Raw genomic sequence first — 16,566 nt, forward strand, 5'->3', positions numbered from 1 at the left:
GGCCACCCCACGCCTGATAGAAACTCAACTAACAAAATGAGATCGAAAATCTGTCCTATTTATCGCTTCCGATTTTGATAAATCCTTCGAAATCCACAAGCGAAAAAAATGCTTATAAAGGTTGGTCGATCGAAGGGAATATATTTGGATCTTATCATTTTTATATATCGACGAACGTGGCATAAAATATTAAAGAGCTCTACTTCATTTAAATGCGAAAATTATAGTCATGACCTTGCAGTTCTTTATTACTTGGCTTTCGAACGTAAGTTCAAATTATTTCACCTTTTATAATATTATTTTTTATGTGATGAGAATTTGGGCATTAATTTTTACTTCGATTTCTTTTAAGCCTATTTCAGGGGAACGTAAATTAAAATTAATTCAGTTTAAAGTAATTTAATTAACCATTACTTTTGGAGTTTCCTTATATCGTCTCACCTGCAAGTAATACTTAAATATTTGTTTTCAAATGACTTCAGCTTTTGAAAAAGGTTTTTGAAACCCCGACAGGAGGAGCTACGGTAAAATTTTGCCAAAAAGATATTTAATTAATTTCAGGTTTAGTATTATCGTAATATTTTTAAATATAATTATTTTTTAAATATAATCGACATTGTTTTGATCTGCTTAGTGGGTAGTTATCAATATTATGAATTCCAGTTGAATTTCACCCGCAGTAAGGTCAAAACGTTCTATTCGTGACCCAAAACTATCGCAACGCCCCCTTTGGTTCGTCATTGAAACCTTGAAAGGTAGCGTCTAAAGCAGACGCTATTAGTTTTTCCTCATCGATATTCGCAAAATTTTAATTTATCTGTAGCAGACGCTAGATCATGGTAACATTTTTAAATTATTACAAAACAAGACTTTCCATTTTTGGGTCCATTTATTTTAAAACAAGGTTTCATTCAAATGTTTTCTATGGAAATGTCATACAGAGGAATTCTTATGGCTGATTATGTTACATACTACACCTTTTCGAATATTCGACTATTATATCACACAAACGAATATTTGTTAATATTCAATTTGGTATTTGATCGAATTATTTAGTGTAACCAGATACCTTTTACAACCTAAAAATTAATTAATTACTATAATACAATTTTATAAATGTATTGAGCACAAATATAGCGCAAATCTTTATTAAAAAAAAAACAAGTTGGCAAGCTTTCCAAAATATACCACTCCTCAGAAGAGTTTTCCCTTGGCGTATTAACTACTGGACTCAACGATATTTCGCCATATTCAAAGCGTCCTCCAGAAAATCCAAATCCCAGTTCTATCCCAACCAGTAGAATATTTTTTATTATAATTAAAATAAATATTAAATATTTCAAATATCAAAAGAACGAAAAATCAACTTTAGACCCTATACTTACTATTACCGTGCACCTCAAGAAGTTTTTATGGAAAGGGGAAACCGAAGAACTCGAGGAAAAACCCCATTTGACCAGTGGGAAGAGAACTTGCCAATTCTACGCGGAAGGAGTGGTTTTGGGTTTTCACACAGTGCCACAAGCTGGAATCGAACCCACTCCGCATTTATGTAGTTATCACAGATGCATGCTACGGTTCATTGAAAATTATAAGCTCAGCTTAAGCGGAAGAGTATATTAATAGTTTTTAAAGTCTACCATTTTTTACGTATGAAATTTTAAAGGTCAAATCTTGTTTTAGCGCAGTCAGCATCTCGGTCAGCAGAGATAAGATGGTTAAAGGGTAGAACCCGTGGGTGGTCCACTTAGTTATTTTTTTGTAATTTATTTACGGGTTTTCTTATCGACTTAGATATAGTTGTATTAATGCGGTAGCGTTGGTTTGACGTTTATTGATATACGAGCTGCCTTTTAGTGGCTTTTTGTGCTTTGTTAATGGTACGATTCCTAATGCAGTCATTGATTTTCTGGGTGTGCGAGTCATTATATTATATTGGAAATTGGACGACATTGGTCTTTTTCATGCGGTATCGCTGGTATGTGTCACAACGTCAACAGGAAGTCTACGAGTCGTCCACTACCAGATGTCGAATATAGCTATTATACGGTATCTTCATCACGGGCGAGTGTTGAAATAAAATAAGCGTTAAAGATGCGGCAAGTATTTCGTAAGCGAGAAAAATACAAATACCCTCTGTAGATATTTCTTTCATTAAAATTGGCTTCGTATTATATTTAACTGATAAACTTGTACTGTTTATAGAGTTAAATTCAATTATGTTAGTATGTCTAACTCACTGCTGTAACTACTTGATTTATAATATTCTGAATAAATTAAACTCGGTTGTTTCGTCTCAATTATTTTAATTATAATTAAAATTTTATATCGGGCGGGATTGAACCGGGATTACGTTTTTAGTAAATAACTCTGAATTGCGGAGATATATCTTTAAGGGTCATCTCGAGAAATTAATACCACTAGGGACAATTCATCCGAGGAGAGGTATATTTTGGCTTGCCAACTTGTTTTCTTCAATCTCGTATAAATAAATTTTAAAGGTTTAAAGAAAAATCCCACCAAAAACCAAGTTAATGTAAAACTAACATGGTTTTTTCCCATAACCTCAATAATAGTTAAAAATAGGCCATTTACGATATAGCCCACTTCATTTTTATGTTTTCTCCTATGTTTTACAGCTTTCTTTTATTCCCTTTTAATGTACCTTCTACCGGTGGAAAAGTTTTATGTGAAGAATAAATATACCCTACACGTTTTACAATTCCATAGCATTTTCACACATAATAAACAAAGACACTTGAGAACGTATTTAAAAACTAACCGGTTCCAGGAATAATTTTGTCGTCTTGAAATCGAGAAAAAACAAAGGCATCTTGAGTGTCTATGGTATAATGGACACCCCAAGATAATACGTGATCTCGATGATTTTGAGCAACTGGCAAATCCGTTACTACCTCAATATAGATAAAAGTATTCGATTATAAATAAATCTTAAATAAGGCGTTTGATTTGCCAGGAAACATTTAGAGCTTTCATTATTAAAATCAACATATTAGCAGGCTTCATTTAATGAAATAAAAAAACCTCCCAGGATTTTAATCAAATTTTAAACGTTTAATATTTTTCGGTTTACTTTAAAAACCACCCTTTTTTAATTCAGACGCTCTAAAGTATCCTTCATAGTCGTACTCCTTGATCACGAAGGTGTTTTTTTAGGTCCAAATTCTGACAATAAAAGAAGTTGAGGCGAATTATTTGCTCCAGCAGACACCATTGAAGTAATCGTGTCTGCTGGAGCAAATAATTAGCCTCAACTGGCCTTAAAGTGACGGATTTCCCCTTCCACTTTATAGAAAACGCCACGAGCTACTTTGTTCTGGATGTCGATCTTCATAAAAATTAAACAATATAAATAACTCATAAATATATATAAATACTGAAACCAAGTTTTAAACTTAGATTAACCAAAAAAATGCTCAATCATATATAATTACTTTTGTGGCCAAAGCGTTTGTAATGACATAAACGTTTTTCTTTTGGTATGATTGACGAATAAAGGCTTTTTCGGTACTACATCTTAATCCGTCCCTGGTTGTAGTTTGAACTGGAGTGAACCCTGTAAGTAAATTTTAAACTATCCAAAAGGCACAACAAATATTTAAAAAAATTCCACTTTCGATTAATAATAGTCATAAATGTAAATAAAAAAACTTATTTGGCTACTTGTAATTGAATAAAAGAATACAAATTTAAAATCAATGGTATTTATTGTGTACAATTATAAAATATATAATTCTAAATAAAATATATAATTTTAAATGAAATATATAATTTTAAATAAAATATATAATTTTAAATAAAATATATAATTTTAAATAACATATATAATTTTAAATAAAATATATAATTTTAAATAAAATATATAATTTTAAATAAAATATATAATTTTAAATAACATATATAATTTTAAATAAAATATATAATTTTAAATAAAATATATAATTTTAAATAAAATATATAATTTTAAATAAAATATATAATTTTAAATAAAATATATAATTTTAAATAAAATATATAATTTTAAATAAAATATATAATTTTAAATAAAATATATAATTTTAAATAAAATATATAATTTTAAATAAAATATATAATTTTAAATAAAATATATAATTTTAAATAAAATATATAATTTTAAATAAAATATATAATTTTAAATAAAATATATAATTTTAAATAAAATATATAATTTTAAATAAAATATATAATTTTAAATAAAATATATAATTTTAAATAAAATATATAATTTTAAATAAAATATATAATTTTAAATAAAATATATAATTTTAAATAAAATATGTAATTTTAAATAAAATATATAATTTTAAATAAAATATATAATTTTAAATAAAATATATAATTTTAAATAAAATATATAATTTTAAATAAAATATATAATTTTAAATGAAATATATAATTTTAAATGAAATATATAATTTTAAATGAAATATATAATTTTAAATAAAATATATAATTTTAAATAAAATATATAATTTTAAATAAAATATATAATTTTAAATAAAATATATAATTTTAAATAAAATATATAATTTTAAATAAAATATATAATTTTAAATAAAATATATATAATTTGGAAAATGTACCACATTCACTTACCTAATTGACTTCTCCAATTAATATCTAATGTTGGGTATCCCAACAGTTTACCAACTTCGAAATAGGCTTTTACCAGATTCGATTGGTAATCTATCGAAGAAACTGTTATTTCCCCATTTTTTCCATGAAATTCTGTAATTAGAAAACATAATACGTTTTTTATGTGTAATTTCAATGTACTTCCGCATCTTTTTATAGAGATGGCGCGAGAAAATAATATATCTTAGTATTGGCCAAGGACAGTAGATACAGGGACGAGAAAGCAGGGGGGGAAATTCGATTTTAAACGTCTTCATATTCACGGGGAGTTAGATGTAAAAAAACCGCGGCCATTGTTAAGACGTGGTTCACCATGGACAGTATTATTGTAGTTAGTTTTTACCATTTTGTAGTTAAATTAAAAATAAAACTACGAGCGTAAATAAAAAAAATGCCCATTTGTTTTGAAAACTTGAGCCTCGTCAAGAACCGCTAAAATTAGGTGACCGCCATTTTTTTGTTTACAACTAAAGGCCTTTTCACACGAGCCAACTTTTTTACCCAATTAGATGAGTCAACTTGAGTTGAGTCAACTAGTTGGTTCGTGTGAATAAAAGTTCGATGAGTTGATCCACCAAAAAAGTACGCGAGTAAAAAATGGATCACTGATCCATTTTTGCTGACTCAGCATTTTGATTTGAAAAGTTGGCTCGTGTGAAAAGGCCTTAACTCTCCTTGCATTTAGGTCGTTTTAGGTGATATATTCCAACAGAGGCCACCAATACACTTTCTCGTCCCTGTATCTACTGTCCTTGGTATTGGCAGACAAGGTACAGGCAGGGATCTCGCGAGACACTTTGTGCTCTGTATGAAAACATTTTAAGTCACATTAAAACTGGCTATAAATCTTAGTTATTAATATGGTTTTTTCATCAAATATTCCATTGAGGAAATTTAATTGTTAAATATTAACTTGACAAATAGATAATAATGTGGGGTGGTGGAATGGTTTCGCCTCACAGCAAGAGGAGCAGGGTTCAGTGGCGCCGATCCCATGGGGGCGGCGGGGCCGAAGCCCCCATTGAGAAAAATCAATGGGGGCTCTGCCCCCATTGGTAAAACCGCCGATGTTAAAGGCCATTTACTTTTAAGCAAGAAAGTGTTGCCAGCAGCCTCATTCCAAGTTTATTAGTGAGCTTCGGCCCCCATTGGGAAAAAAATGATCGGCGCCACTGGCAGGGTTAGATCCAAGCTTGTGGCACTGGGTGAAGAGTAGAAACTACTATTTTTTGCAGTTCACAACCCACTGGTTTCCGCTTTGAGAGGTTAACGGTAAAAATTAGTGTAGGGAGATGTTGGCTCGCGTGGCATAAAGGGCTTGCCACCACCCTCCAACGCATTGTAACCTGGCCACCTGAGTTAAGTGCATTAAAGATCGCTAGACGACTTGGGACTAAGACGATGCTTTGGGTTATAATTAGTCATTCGGGGACCATCTATAAAGGATCGAGGTCGTAGAACGGTGAGGATGATGTTGATGCTCTTTGAGACCGTGAAGGGGTGAAACCTACAATTCCAACGTTCTAAATATCAGACCTAGAAACACTGAAGTGGTCGGAGGTATAATTAGTCATTCGGGGACCATCTATAAAGGATCGAGGTCGTAGAACGGTGATGATGATGTTGATGCTCTTTGAGACCGTGAAGGGGTGAAACCTACAATTCCAACGTTCTAAATATCAGCTCTAGAAACACTGAAGTGGTCGGAGGTATAATTAGTCATTCGGGGACCATCTATAAAGGATCGAGTTCGTAGAACGGTGAGGATGATGTTGATGCTCTTTGAGACCGTGAAGGGGTGAAACCTACAATTCCAACGTTCTAAATATCAGCTCTAGAAACACTGAAGTGGTCGGAGGTTCCGGCAAGACGGAGTGATGAATATGATACAGTTAATGCCTTGTTATATTTCATGTGTCCTCAAGTATATGACAGTTGAATGTTCAACTTTCAATGACAGATCAAGGTAATTACCATATTATAAAGATCATTTTGAGAGCCATTATGGAGTCATCTTGAAGATGGAAGCAAGGAAGAATATATGGTTTGTAAAAGAATACCGAATTGATTGATATGTGTGATTGGTTAATTTGTGATAGGCTGGTTGTCGAAATAAGGGACCAAACCCCATCTGAACTTTTACCACTTGACAGTCAGCTATAATGAACGCGAGGCAAAGTGAGAAAGTATGTGGTTGTTTGTAAAGTTGTTTTTGTTTTGGCTTATTTTTTAATTTGGTCTGTCGGTGGGTGTGTGTGTCTGTCTGTCTGGGCTGCGAACGCGTTCGCATTTTCGGAGCAAAGTGTAATCGTTGCGTACGCAGTTTCTTAGAATTTGGGAAAGGTTTTTCCAAAAGCACCCTCTTTTTGTCATTGGGTGTATCAGGGTTGGCAAAATCCTTGTTTTTTTCAAAAAGAACAAAAACAATGTTTTTGATTGTTTTAAACAAGATTCATTGTTTTTAACTGTTTTTAAATCAAACAATAAAAAACAAATAATAAACAATAAAAACTATGTTTAAAACACGTTTTAAACTATTCATTATACTTATGTATCAGAATCACGAGAAAACTCATTTAAATAAATATTACGTATCATTAAACGTATTATCATAAGTGGCTTAAATACCCTCAGTGTGTCAATAAGAACGAAGGTGACGTAAATTACGTAAATTTCGTCACTGGAAAAAATTACGTCATGTGTTTGCGAAGCGGCGTCTGCGGCGCGTGCATTAAAAATACCATATAGGGTACTTGAACGGAATTCGTGAGTCCTACGTTTCTTTCGTCTGTTTAGAACAAGCTCAAATTGAAGATTTTCTGCGGGAAAGGCTCCTATTGGCACACTTAGGGTAATTATGCCACTTATGGTATTATAAATTAACTCACAGTGAGAAGAACCAAAGAGTACACGCTTATTTAAACGAGCGAAGAATTTCGCTAAGCGTTGTTGACCAATCATTGACGGCCTTAAGAGTTTTCGATGCCCCATGCAAATACTACCTAACCTGTAGTAGGGTTTTTAATATTGCTATCATCCTGGAATTTTCGGTCGGATAGTACTAAGAAAAGGGAAAATAGCTAGTTATCCACACATTGTTTTTAGTTTTGGTTTATTGAAATGTGCACGTCTGCAGTCATAAATCATCACAAATAAACAATGTTATAAAAAAATAAGAATTTCTAAAAAATTGAGAAAGGGGACCGAAATCCCTTGATTTTTATTTAGGAGTGCCGCCTAGTCGGTTTTAATCCGATCTGTCCACACCGGCCGTGTTTCTTGTTACTTAAAACCCGGCACAACCCGACTAAACAGCAACCCTACTTGTATATCGTGCATAGGTAGTGTCCCAAATAGATGTTTATTGGCAGCTATATACATTCTATTTAAACAAAAAGACAAAATTCAATTCGTTCGTAGGATTTTTGCACTAGTAGGAAATTTATAAAATCATATCGAGCCCTTTCAGTAGCTCTTTTCAGAGAATCTTAAAATCAAACTACCCGTTATCAATACAATTTACCTTTCTTAGAGCCTTGGAATGGTTTTTCTACCTTTTCCCTAATATTAATTAACCAAAATCTTACAAAAAAAACAATGAAAATTTACCTTATAAAAAACATGTTTAAAACAGATAGTTTAAAACGTTTAAAACAAATTGGTGTTTGTTTAAAATATTTGTTTTAAACGTGTTTTAAACACTTGTTTTAAACATTTTGTTTAAAACTTGCCAACCCTGGGGTGTATTATAATTTTCTTTTGCGAATTGTAATTGTACGTGAAGAACCTTCGATGTTCGGGACGGTCCGAGTGCTGAGTTTTACGGTAAACGTCATAGTACCATTTTCCGATCGCACCAGGCGGGTTTCGAACCCAAGCGCTCCTTCATGACAGGCGAGTGTTCTATCACAGAACCACCGATACATATTACAATTCATTGAAAATTATAAGCTCAGCTAAAGCGGAAGAGTATATTAATAGTTTTTAAAGTCTAAATTTTTTTAGTTATGAAATTTTAAAGGTCAAATCTTGTTTTAGCGTAGTCAGCAGAGATAAGAGGGTTAAAGGGTAGGACCCGTGGGTGGTACACTTAGTTAGTTTTTGTCTATTGGTACTTTCGAACCGTTAAGGGTCATTTATGAATACAATTTCAAGTGGTATACTACGAGCTTTTTTCGTTTTGCTTACTTTACTCGTAACTTCGTAATTTTTTTTACGTGTTTTCTTATCGGCTTTAAATGTGTGATACATTTTTCATTACTGTGGTTACGTTGGTCTTATATTTTGAGATATGCGCTGTTGTTTAGCCTTCACTATTCAGTTAATTGTTAACGGTAAGGTGTTTTTGGTTTTTTCTAGTACAATTTTCATTGCCGTGGGTATATGGATGGACATTTTCTGGACTTCTAAGTATTTGAATTACCTTGTTGTTTGATTGGGTTATTATTATATATTTATTATTGCATATTTCTGTTAATACAATGTTTATTACTGTGGGTATTTTGATTTACTTTTTCTTGATTCCTAAATATTTTAATTAACTTGTTACTTGATTGGGCTATTATTATATATTTTTCCATTGGTTATTTTTCTTGTTTGTTGATAATGTGAGGGATAATTCATGTCTACGATATTTTAATTGCATGGCTGTTTATCGGCTTCGTTGGGTTGTCGTCATGAGCCCACGCAGTTTTTATTAGTGCTTTCACTTATAGTTTTGGTTTGTCCATATAAATTTGATTGTTTAAGACCTATAATACAATGGGTTGGTTTTTCTCTATAAAATAGCTTCTTGCGCGTATATTTAATGTTTCGTGAGCGTTCTAATAATTTTAAATTTTGTATTTTCTATTTCTCATTTTGTTGCTTTGGTAATTTAATAACGTTTTGGGTCAAAAGTTGGTTTTTTGTTCTATTGACATTGTAAATTTGTTTAATGCAATAACATGTGTAATAATTATAATCAAAATACAAAATAATCTACTGGTTGGGATAACACCGGGATAACAAGTTTTTGGAGGGCGCTTTTGATGGCGAAATGTCATTGAGTACCGTGTCCAATAGTTAATACACCCAAGGGAAAATTCTTCCGAGGAGACGTATATTTTGGCAAGCTTGCCACCTTGTTCGTCTTATTTTCAACGACTCGTCTGCTACAAGACACACCAGAGTGAAATTATCAGACTTGGAGTCCTGGGCAGTGTGGGAAATAAGGCGGTGGCGTCGGTCAAAGACCAGTTTATTTTGGGCGATGACCAGCAAATAAAATCAAATCGGGGGGGCCCACTGGTCATAATGACCAGTTAATTTTTAGTTAAAAGTAGTGAACCGAAATGAGAAAACGATATAAAGGTTGTTCTCTCAGTCTCTCCACAGAGTCCACATACCACACTCCAGCCAATGGAACTACAAACTTTGACTTATTTCCCAGGCTCCGAAATTGAAGTGTATTTCCTGCAATCTGGCAGACAATTAGACATTGTTCTGCTACAGTTATTCAACCATTGTTAAAATAAGATGAGTGGTTGTCATATAAAAGAATGATTTCGACACAAATTTCAAGTAAAGTAAAAACTTGTCCCAAAGATCTTTATGCACTAACAATAAATAAATATAGAAGTAGATACCCAGTGCTCTCAAAGATTTTAGGAGTAATATCTCTCATTGCCCCGTCTTCTGCTGAAGCTGGGAGAGGTTTCAGCCAACAAAATCTCTTAAAAACGCAACATCGTTCATTGCTAAATGCCGAACACCTAGATGAATCTTTAAGAATATGTTTAAGGAACATAAGCGTAGAAGATTTTGATGCCTTTCGTGCAATTTCTTTTATGGCTTTAGAAGCCAAAAGACGGCCAAAAAGAAGTAAAACTGTAAAAACATGTGTAAATACAGGAGCGTTATTATTTGATGAAGAAAACGAAGATGAAATATTTTTTAAAGTTCCTTAAGTACAAAATTCTTTGTAATTAATATCAAAGCTCTGATGTTTTCGATTAAAGGGATCCCTCACTCACTGCAGGGGTAACAAAAAAAACTGTAGCATAGAGCCAGTCTGTATTTTATGTTACCCCTCTGCCTTCCCCTGTTGTGAGTGATGGATCCCTTTAATGTAAAAAAAATATTTGTGATATATATCAAAGCTCTTGTTTGTGATCATTATCAAAGCTCTAGTTTGTGATCATTATCAAAGCTCTAGTTTGTGATCATTATCAAAGCTCTAGTTTGTGATCATTATCAAAGCTCTAGTTTGTGATCATTATCAAAGCTCTAGTTTGTGATCATTATCAAAGCTCTAGTTTGTGATCATTATCAAAGCTCTAGTTTGTGATCATTATCAAAGCTCTAGTTTGTGATCATTATCAAAGCTCTTGTTAGTGATAAATAAAAGTTTATAGAACTTCCTAATCGCTATTGACAATTTATTTACAAAGGTAAAATAAAAGGGGGAAAGAAGTGGGGGAGGAGAGTGGTCATGACCAGTAAATTATTTTTTTAGTAGGGGGTCTAGTGGTCACATTGACCAGTAGTTTTAAAAAGCTTATTTCCAACACTGGTCCTGGGGCCAATGGCTCTTAAAAAAAAACAGGGGGCTCTTAAAATAAATAATTTGAAAGGGGACATTTTTTTTACGCCGTCTCAGAAAAGCTGTTTTCCTACCCTAATCGAGAGCGAAATCTAGCGTTAAAGTTAACGTTTTAAAGTCAATAAAGTTTTACGTTAGTAACGTAACCAATTTTTATTATCGTATTTTCCCTCCCAATTTTTAAAATTTTTCCCCCATTTCAACCCCCTAGGCCAGTGGCCCTCAATAAAAATAAACTGAAGGAAGGCATGCGGAGCGTCTGACACACCCGATTTCTATCCTTCCCTATTGCGATCGACCCTACCTTCTCTGGAGCTCATCGAGGACCGTTTCCCACCGGGCCGACTCCCTTTCCCTCTTCGAGCGTGGTGCCTTGCACAGGAGTACAATCTCACTTGGCTTTTCAACTACTCCAGGGCCCATCTCCCTCGTCAGCGAACACCGGAGTGGGAACCACCAGTGGCCACGATCATTCCTCGCTGGCTCTCTTCTACCAAGGGAGACCTGCCATCTGACGCGCTTCGGCAGCTCTTTTTCGCGACCCTCTAACCTTACGCCAGAGATGCTACGGTCATCTATACGGACGGCTCGCTCTCCTCGGACTCGGGTGTTGCTGGTGCGGCTTTCGCGATTCCGGCCCTCGGCGTCGGCACGAGGTCCTTCGTGGACTCCGGGCATCCTATCAACCGGGTTGAGCTCCTCGCTATCCAGATGGCTCTTTCATACGCGGTGACAAATGTGCCTGGTGAGCTGGTTATTTGCTCCGACTCTCAGAGTGCCCTCACCCAACTGCTGACGCGCTCTTCTGATCCGGTTGTTTCAATAATCCACGATCTATGTGACAATTATCCTTCGGTGCCCAGCTCACGTGGGAGTGCCAGGCAACGAAACGGCGGACAAACTGGCCGGGGTCACCCAGCTTCAACGTCCTCAGGGGGTGCACTTCTTCCTTCCCTCGACACTCTCGGAGCTAAAGAGTGTCTGTGGGAAAGCGATCACCTCTTCGTGGACTCGCACCTGGCGGTCTCTCGCAGCCCAGTGGCCTCTCCTGGCTGCGAAGCCGAACCCTGCCTCTCGAGCCGTTCAACTTCCTAGACTGGAGGACACTCTTCTCGCGCGGCTTGGTTGTGGCAGACTTCCCACGAAGGCGGTTCTTCATCGTTTCGGGCTTCGGACCTCAGACTCCTGCCCTCGGTGTGCGGTACGAGAGGACGCCAAACACGTCCTGTTCGCGTGTGCCTCCTTCGCGACCCCTTGCCGGAATCTCTACCTTTCGCGCCAGGCGCGGGGTCTCCCGGACTCCGTGGTGGGCGTTCTCACCGCCGTTCACGCGGGTTGCCAAGATGTGATTTTGGACACTTGTAAACTTCTTCGTAAAGCTTTTCCGCGATGATTGTGATTATTGTTCTTTTTGTATTTATTTTTCTGATGTGTGTCCCTTTCAGCGCGTTTGTTCTTACTCAATAACGTTTGTTCGCGGACTTTTCTCCCTGTGCGCCTGGTGTGAAGGCCTCGTTGCTATATACACCAATCCCCGCTACTATTGTTATTCTGCCCCCCCCCCCCTCAGCCGGGAGTAGTGGCTCACTCTTGTAATCCCAGGCGTCCGGGAGGCAGAGTTTGTGGATGGCCGTGTGAGGACGACCACCAATCCCCCAACGGGTGGTCGGAATACTTCCGCCACGGGTGTCCCCACCCCTGTCCCCACGTATCCCCCCGTTGGCGTGGCCGTTACACATATCTCGCGCTGATTAATCAGATGGTGTCTTCGCCGGGCTCGCGGTCTTCTCAGACTCACTCAGCCCTTTCTTCTTTGAATAAAAAAACAGGAGGGCCTCCCTTAAAAATATCACTATTTCCAAGTCTGGAAATTATTAACGGAGTGGTGGGAATTATTCCCGCTGCTGAATACGATGTTTTGTTTAACAAGTTATAAATTATAACTGGTCAAACCATTCATTATAACTTATAATGAATCAAACGACAAATGATTTCTATTTTCTATTTTTAGTCATCCAACTCTGATTATGGCTTCTGCACCAAAAAAGAAGTATGCGAGAGGAGGAATTTTTTTACCAAGTGTTATGATACCTCAAGTGAAAATTTTAATCAAAAAGGGAAATTTTAGGACCCTGTGAGGAAATTTCATTTATTTTTTTGTAAATGCGCCCCTCGCGGTTTTTATGCAAAATCCATGCATTCTCTAGTCGCAAAAATTTCCGAGGAAAGAGAAGTTTCCGTGCTTAGCGACAAATCGTATCCTTTATACAAAAGAAATGTAATAAAAACAAAGACAAATATTATGTCGGGATGTAGTACCAAGTGTGTGAGATCTTGGATTTTCTTAATCCAAGGTGAGGCTAGCGGCAGAGATTTACCGCGTCCCAGGTCTAATGTTTCAACTTCCATAATTAAAAATATTCAATGGGCAAATAATTTTATTCCAAAACATTGTTAAATCGAAAATATAAACGTCCAACTCTCGAAAACTAACTCAGTTCTTTTCTCCATAATAAAAAATTAAGCGAAGCCACAAATCCTGGGTTCGTTGGTGGTGAGCTAAGAAATGAATTCGCGAATGAGAGCAAAATTGCGCCACGTGAAAAAGGTTTTCGCGCTGTATAAAATCATCCTTGGAATACCACCTTACGACTTGTAGAAGAAAACATAGTTCCAAACCAAGCGCCCCCCTGCATGGCCACTTGCGTTGCCCTTTAACCGTCTAACAAATGAAACATGTACACTCTGTTTAAAAAGTCTTCAACAGGTGAAATTTTTGCTCTCTTTTTAATTCTGCTAGAAAACTATAATAGATAGATCGATGAAACCAATTGCAACTTTGATTTATTTTCCAATATCTTTCGTTATATATCGGTTTCATCCGCCAAAACTTAACAGTTTGGCGGGAACCGTGAAAACTCATTTTTGACAACTTTTTAAATATTGGTTCTACGGCACTGACTTGCGCGTTTTTGAATTCACAATGGTCGGTTCATATTTAGAAAGTGGAAAAATTATCCCTCTACAACCAACGGTTGAGAAGTTATCGCGTTTACAAACGTTTGTCGAAACTACGAAACACCTAAAATGCATCAAGCGATTATTAATAAAGCAACTTCAACAGTGATCCAACAACATATATTTAATTAAAGGCTGGTTTAATATTGTGGTAACAATTATTATAAACAAATTATAACGCAAATAGCTTTTTAAAAGCTTTAATGTATGAAAAAGGATATTCTTCAAACCACTTGCCAAGTTGTCCAAGGAGTGTTTTTTTTTTAAACAAGCCTTTAATTAAATATATTTTCAATGTTGTTGGATCGCTGTCGAAGTTGCGTTATTAATAATCGCTTGATGCATTTTAGGTGTTTCCTAGTTTCGACGAAAGTTTGTAAACGCGATAACTTCTCAACCGTTGGTTGTAGAGGGATAAGTTTTCCACTTTCTAAATATGAACCGACCATTGTGAATTCAAAAACGCGCGATTCAGTGCCGTAGAACCAATATTTAAAAAGTTGTCAAAAATGAGTTTTGACGGTTCCCGCCAAACTATTAATTTTTGACGGGCGAAACCGATAAATAACGAAAGATATTGGAAAATAAATAAAAGTTGCAATTGGTTTCATCGATCTATCTATTACAGTTTTCTAGCAGAATTAAAAAGAGGGCAATAATGTCACCTGTCGTAGACTTTTTAAACAGAGTGTACACACTTCTGACGGGTTGCGTTCTCCTTACTGTGTTTGTTGCACCTTCTGCTGGGTTGAGTGGCTTGCGTCCACTACCCATGCTGGTTTTGTCACCTGTCCGGGCTGTGGACGCTGGCGTAAGGCACTATGATGATAGACCTCCGGTGGTATGGTCTCTGTTACTAGGTACACCGGGCTATAAATTCGGACACACTGTGTTTGTTGCTCCTAGCTATCAGTAACCAGAGTAAAAGACAGGACTGGTATACAGGAATTATTAAAAAAATATATACCGTGGCAAAGATGGTAAAACACAATAGATAGCTTTGACTGTACTATATTTCCACCCCCTTCTCGACCCCTTGAAGAATTTCTGGCTACGTCACTGGATAGCGTAAAAGAAAAAGGAATAAGATACGATACGCGTCAAAATTGGAGATTATTTTGAATTAATCCATGGATGATGGATCTCAAAATTCATTTGGCGGGTGAAAATAAAGTAGTATAGGCGTGACGTATGTCGACGTCACCCACGTTTTTTTCTATAGAGTAATGGGAGTGCTACGTCACACGACGTCACCCATACTTTTTCTTATTCTAAAAAAATTCGCGCCCACAATGGCGACCATGGCCAAAGCTACGGAGTGCTAATACTCTATAGATAAAAAACTGCCCTCAAAATGGCGGCCATAGCCCAAAGCTACAGAGCGATACTACTCTATACGCCGCTATCTTAGGGTATAAAAGCGTTTAAATAGGCCTGATAACCTCATAATGTAGAAGTAGTGTCGCACGCAAAAACGTAATTTTATATACGTAAAAAATATACTAAAAAGCAATAAAAAAAAGTTTAAATTTATAGTATTACAGACAAGTTTATGATTTGCAGTGACGCGTAACATGAATCCGTGGTTCTGTGGTAGAACCATAGATATAAGAAATGTATATAAAGGTCTAGATAGATTTCGAGGCGTCTAAGCCTAACATAAAATACGGAATTGACACCTAGCAGACACCGAGGAAGGCACGTGACCAACAGCGCGAGCTCTCTTAGCATTTTAGTACTAAGTGTTTGACCTTTCCGCAGGCCGTAGTCTTTAGACACCATCTGTTGGTGACTTTTAGTATAATTTTAAAGCCGGAGACAATGGCTCTCGTGACGATAGCACGAGCTTTCTAACCGATAGATAGCGCCTTATAAGGAGAGCCTGCAGAAATTACGCGTTTCTGCTAGCTGTCACCTCCGTATTCACTCCCTTTGAAATATTTTATCTAGACATTTATATACGTTTCCTATATCTATGGGTAGATCGCTCACCAGTCGTGCAGGAGGGCTTGAGTTCGAATTCCGCCCGGTACTAACGCAAATTGAAAAAAATTATACTACACCCAATGACAAAAAAAAGAGGTCTCGTTTGGAAAAAGCTTTACCCTAATTCCAAGAAAATGTGAACGCAGAGGATTACACCAGGGCCATCTCTACCTTTCAGGTGCCCCTGGGCTAATAATATCAGGCACTCTTTTTCATATCACCGCGTCTTTATTGAATACTTTACAATTAAATTATAAAAAATATAAAGGGCCGGACGGCGCCCCTTCAGAGCGCGGTGCCCT

This window comes from Leiobunum rupestre, chromosome 10 (genome assembly GCF_980474605.1).
Source record: "Leiobunum rupestre chromosome 10, qqLeiRupe1.1.hap1, whole genome shotgun sequence".
Lineage (NCBI taxonomy): Eukaryota > Metazoa > Arthropoda > Arachnida > Opiliones > Sclerosomatidae > Leiobunum > Leiobunum rupestre.